Below are 5,926 nucleotides of genomic sequence, written 5' to 3' on the forward strand. Positions count from 1 at the left end.
AAATAAATGTAAAGTGGTGATGGCCCAAAGTGGCCCAGCTAGAGCAATCCAATGAGCCCCACGCCCCAAAAGTTCACCCCCAAACTGTCTTTCTATATAATTGAAAAGATCTTACTTATGGCTTTTGTGCAGTCAGCATGTGCTAGTTTCCTTTTTAAAAGCCTGAGAGGCAGTGGGCAAGAACGTACAGCATCCCTACATGGAACCCTCCAACTGTATAGTACCTGTACATAATGTGCAGGTTGCTCACATTTTCAATCCTTGACATACAGTACAGGTGTGTTTTTTTCAAATATAAGCATGCCTCTATATACTGCACTTGTATATACAGATATACAGGCAGTATATTTGAATTGCTCAAATCACATTTAATAAGTAGTTACAAATAAGTAAGCATTAATATAAACATTTGTACAAACAGATTAGCATAATGTGATCTGATAACTGCGGTAAGAGTTAATAGTTAGTTTGTGAAGACTTAAACAAAATTTTATTTCTATTGAATTTTATCGTTCATAAATTAATCATACATTTTTGTCCCTTTATGTATTATTTAATAGTGTTCCATTGCTGGGCATGTAACGTGCATTCTCCAAAACCCTTTCTTCCTTGTGTTCACTGTCTGATGCCTTCAGCCTCTCCTCCAGCAAATTAATTTAAATGCACACCAGTCTGAGAAGAATTTGTTTGCTTGCTATTGTGCCGACATTCCAGTGGCGTATCCCATTTTGTATTCCATATACATCAATGTTCAGTTGTAACTAATTTAGAAAGAGCATGTAATACTCTCTAACAATCCTTTCACACATTATCTCTATTATTCTTGACATCTTATTTATGTCTTTACGCTTCATTTAGTATGGTCTTAGAGAGAACATTTCCGAAAGTTAGTCTACAGAGTCAAAAACAAAAACAAATAATCATGTTGTGATAATATTGTATTTCCATTGTACTGCTGCTATTATCTTAGGTGTTCTAATCAGGTCTTTGCAGTGTTTTGCCCATGAGGAGTCTGTTGATTTATTATGTCTATGAATTAAAGTACACATTACAAAACATATGTTCACTCAGTCTGCATGGTATTTTGATTTGAAGTATAATCAAATATAATATTTATAGATTTTCAGGATATCAATAGTCTATTGATGAGATATAATTTGTGTGTTATCAAAGATTGGTTAATAAATTTGCATGCACTAATAATAACTTCGACAACACTGCACACAAAGACATTCTGTTAAGATGGATCATTAATGATTCTTTCCTATTTGCAGAGGATAAATGTCTACTAATCATGTCATGTAGTACTGTATAATTAGGTAGTGGCATGTCACACTATTTATGTTGGCTTGATTACTTGAAATGCTGACAATATATAATCTGCTTATTGCTAATTATTTGGAAACTACCCAGTATTATTAAGACAAGACTACCATAAGGCAGCATTCCTGGTTACTAGTTACGTTTTCCTGTTTACTTGCTCCAGTGGCATAGTGGAGCAATGGGAGCTGCATGAAGGGACACCCTCATTTCTTTAGTCTGTGTAGGTATGACTGTGTGGACCAATTAGAAACCATACGCAAGGAGTTTACAGATGGACAATTTTTGCTGCTCTACAGAAGTGGAGGAGAACCAGGGAAATAATAGTTGCCTCCGCTACTCTGCTGAGGGGAAGACAGTTCAGTGAAAATTCAATAGCCAAGAATCTTTAACTAGAATCTCTTTCCCAGCTTATTGTATCAAGTTTTTCTCTTCACTTTTTATAACACCACAGCAATTGATTAAAAAACTAAGTAGATACCAAAGTACAGTAACTCAATAATAGTTATAGAATTACAGAAGTAGTTAGTTCCTATCAATTGTAGTTGCGAATCAACTGGCCCCAATTCACATTTATTTAAAATTGATTAACAGACCACACACTTCCAAACCACCAGTATTTTCTGTCCCATTGTCACTGTCATAACATCCATGAAATTTGATCCATACCACAATAATTCCTTGTAAAGCAATATTTATATGCTTACTAATCCAAAGCAATTCCATGAAATGCACAAACACAATGTTATTGTTATGAGGAGTAATATAATTGGGTTTTGACTCCATCAAAAAAGTTATGCCCACATGCACCACATCTGTAACAGGAGAGAAGAAAAGAAAATCTATACAGCAATATACTACTGTATACTGTATATAACATTTTGTGATGCATGTGAACTACACACAAATCAACCTCCCCGGTTCTAATTGTCTTCTTGCCATCTTCACCTGAATGTCCCAACACTACTTAAAGTCCAACGTGTTCAAAACAGAATTTACCCATTCCTAGTGTCAATACTCCTCCTTTTGTCTCACTCACAGTTGACAGCATCAATCTCTGCCCTGTTACTCAATCCTGTTGCCTTGGTATCATCCTGGACTTATCCCTCATTTTCACTACATATATCCATATAGTCCCTTTTACGGTTTTGTTGCCTCTTCTTCTAAACACTGCCAAACTATGCCCATTGCTTACCAAAACCCTCATCCAGGGGTCTATTTACTAAGCCTTGGATGGAGATAAAGTCGCTGGAGATAAAGCACCAGCCAATCGTCTCCTAACTGATTGGCTGGTACTTTATCTCCAGCGACTTTATCTCCATCCAAGGCTTAGTAAATAGACACCCCCCCCCCCCCCCAATTGCTCACTATCTCCCTTTGGGGCAGATGTATTAAGCCTGGAGAAGGCATAAGGAAGTGATAAACCAGTGATAAGTGCAATGTGATAAACGCACCAGCCAGTCAGCTCCTAACTGTCAATGTACATACTGGAGCTGATTGGCTGGTGCGTTTATCACCTTGCACTTATCACTGGTTTATCACTTCTTTATGCCTTCTCAAGGTTAATACATCTGCCCCAATTTGACTACTGCAACATCCTATCTTGCCTTCACCTCTATCTTTCCACTATACAATTCATCCCAGGCCACAATGTGACTAGTCTTTTTAGATCCCCATTTCCTCTAAAATCCAGTTCAAGCTTCTCACACTCACCTACAAAGTTCTCACCAACTCATCATCTTCATACAGCCTTGATTTCATCACAAGATTCACTTTCACTGATCAACCTCCAACCTCAGCCTCTCCTACTGTCTGGTAAATGCATGTCACTTCCTACCCTGCCTTAACAGACTTTCCCACAGCCTTCAATCCTCTAAGTACTTTGTCCAAATCTACTTCTTTACTACAGCCTATCCTATTCCCACAGAATATGGTTGCCTCTGGTCTTCCAGCTCCAGTCTAGTGTTGGCACCTGACCCCTATAGCTGCTATTGCAGGTGCTTTTAATGTGGATTGTTACTCGCAGCACCTGGGGTGTAATGCATGGTAATACAGCACTTAATTGAATACTTCAGGGCTGAGCTTCAGCCCTCTGCTAATTGCATCTGCCCCGATGGGTAACTACAATCTATTCCTTAAACATGTGTTCACTAATCTTTCACTAATCTTGCCTATACTATTTTTAATATGACCGACAAGCTTTAAAATGATTATTTTTAATATTGTGCCATCTACAATATTGCTGCATGTTTAAGAGTGACTTGCATTCTCTTTGGCAATTGACTTTAATCACCTACCATAAATGTTATGTTCTTGCCACTTTTCATTTTAATATGTTTATGAAATTATAGTACATTGTTGCAAGTGTGCATCCAATACATTCTGGGACAGAGTGCTAAGCAGTGATAAGCGCAAGGTGATAAACACACCAGCCAATCAGCTCCAATATGTAAATTGACAGTTAGGAGCTGATTGGCTGGTGTGTTTATCACTTTGCGCTTATTACTAGTTTATCACTTCCTTATGTCTTCTCCAGGTTAATACATCTGCCTCATTATTCTTACACTGCTACTTTTATTACATACTATCAACCATCATCCCATTTCACTTGGGATGATATTTGCAATCACATTTATACTATCATTTATATTGGCATCCATTAAATATTGAATTGTATGTGATGTCTCCACTAAGGAAAGGCCACAGAAGATTGTTATTTATTCCTCACTTTTTGATCTTGTTAAATCAGCTTGACTTGTGTGCAGCTGTTGATGTATTAAGAAACCAGTGAATAAAAACAGATCCGTATGAATTCTTTTGTTTGGAATGTTTGTGGCTGAGGGTGTACTGTATGTATTGTAATTTGAAATGCATATTCTGAAACCTCCAAATAATACTTAGAAGCCCCCATATTTTCCTACACTGCCTACACTTTCCCATACAGTGCTCCTAACAGTGGCGTAAGGTCTTCCCCCTCGCCCGGTGGCAAGTAAGAGTTTGGTGCCCCCACCCCTCGAAAAAAAAAGTACCAGGACAGAGGTAATACGGCCAGTACTGAAATGAAAGGGACAGTCTAGTGCGGCCAGGACAGACTAAGACAAAAGGGACAGGCACAGGACAGAGGTGACAGGGCCAGAACAGAGGAGCAGGAGAGATGGGTGACAGGACCAGGACAGAATAGAGGGGACAGGAGAGAAGGGTGTCAGGGACAGGACAGAGGGGACAGGGCCAATACAGAGATGACAGGGACAGTACAGTGGGGAAGAATAGAAATAGGACCAAGATATGAGTGACAGCGCCAGGACAGAGGGGACATGGATAGGACAGGGGTGACATGGGCAGAACCAAGACAGAGGTACCAGGACAGAACTGAAGGTGTAGAAGAGATGATTAACAGGGCTAGGACAGAGTTTACAGGGTCATGACTGGGACAGGGGTGACAGGGACTGCACAGAACGGAAGGGTCAGCAGAGAGAGATGACAGGGCCAGCAGCACAGAGGGTGACAGGGACAGGAGAGAGGGGAGACAGAGCCAGCACACAGGTGGCAGGGATGGCACAGGACAGGGATGATAGGGACAGGGACAGAACAGAAGGGTCAGCTGAGAGATAGGACAGGGACAGGACAGGAGTGACAGTGAGAGGAGAGAGGGAAGACAGGGCCAGCACAGAGGTGACAGGTTCAGGACAGGGGTGACAGGGACAGGACAGAGGAGACAGGGGGGTAAATTTACTAAGATGGGAGTTCTATTTAAGATGGGATGTTGCCCATAGCAACCAATCAGATTTCAGGTATTATCTTCTAGATGGTGCTAGATAAATGAGAAGTAGAATCTGATTGGTTGCTATGAGCAACATCCCATCTTAAATAGAACTCCCATCTTAGTAAATTTACCCCAGGGACAGAACAGAAGGGTCAGCTGAGAGAAGACAAGGCCAGCACAGAGGTGACAGGGACAGGGCAGGGGTGACAGGGTCAGGGGAGAGGGGAGACAAAGACCCTGTGAGCGGTGACAGCATTGGGTGTTCTGGGGAGTTACTTGACACTCTGTTGCAGTACCTACTGTACAGGACACTCATCCGCTTCCCATATCTCCACTCCCCGCGCTTTTATTCTTTTGTTTCCGGGATCACTGGGTCACAGAAGCAGTAGAGACTGGGAGCCAGGAGGGGGCGGAGCATGCAAGCGGGCAGCTATGCAGCGGTGTGAGAAGGAGGCTGAGCCGCTGTTTCCCACCGCTGGCAGTGCTGCAGCTAGCAGTGTGGGGGCAGGAAAGCCATGCTGGGTCATGAAAGTCTGTAACTGGTACCTGCGCTATACACACTGCCTCCGCTGACGCTGCCCTCCACTCGGCAGCTCCTGTGTCTGTTACAGTTGGAAGGGCATGTAACTGCCGGGGAACAATGGAGTAAGTGCCCCCTTCAGTGTTGGAGCCCGGCAGCAAAAGACTCTATGGTCTCCGGCAGTTCCGCCCCTGGCTCCTAATATGATGATATGTCTGTGTATGATAGAATTACTGAGCAGAAGCAAACATTTTTTATTATCTGGATAACAGATTCGATACCTGTATTTATTTATTTTTTATATATAACATGATGCATGACAG

At 41.6% G+C, this 5,926-nt stretch overlaps 1 long non-coding RNA gene across 1 annotated transcript; it reads right to left on the reverse strand.

Annotated features, from left to right (window-relative positions):
* Positions 1-531: 531 nt before the first annotated feature.
* LOC134935333 (uncharacterized) lies at positions 532-5,715 on the reverse strand. Its single transcript, XR_010180062.1, has 2 exons — positions 5,630-5,715; positions 532-892 (listed from the first exon to the last, which is right to left on the reverse strand). It is a non-coding gene; the product is annotated as an uncharacterized LOC134935333 (long non-coding RNA).
* Positions 5,716-5,926: the final 211 nt, after the last annotated feature.

The sequence above is a fragment of the Pseudophryne corroboree genome, chromosome 6, assembly GCF_028390025.1.
Source record: "Pseudophryne corroboree isolate aPseCor3 chromosome 6, aPseCor3.hap2, whole genome shotgun sequence".
Taxonomy (NCBI): Eukaryota; Metazoa; Chordata; class Amphibia; order Anura; family Myobatrachidae; genus Pseudophryne; species Pseudophryne corroboree.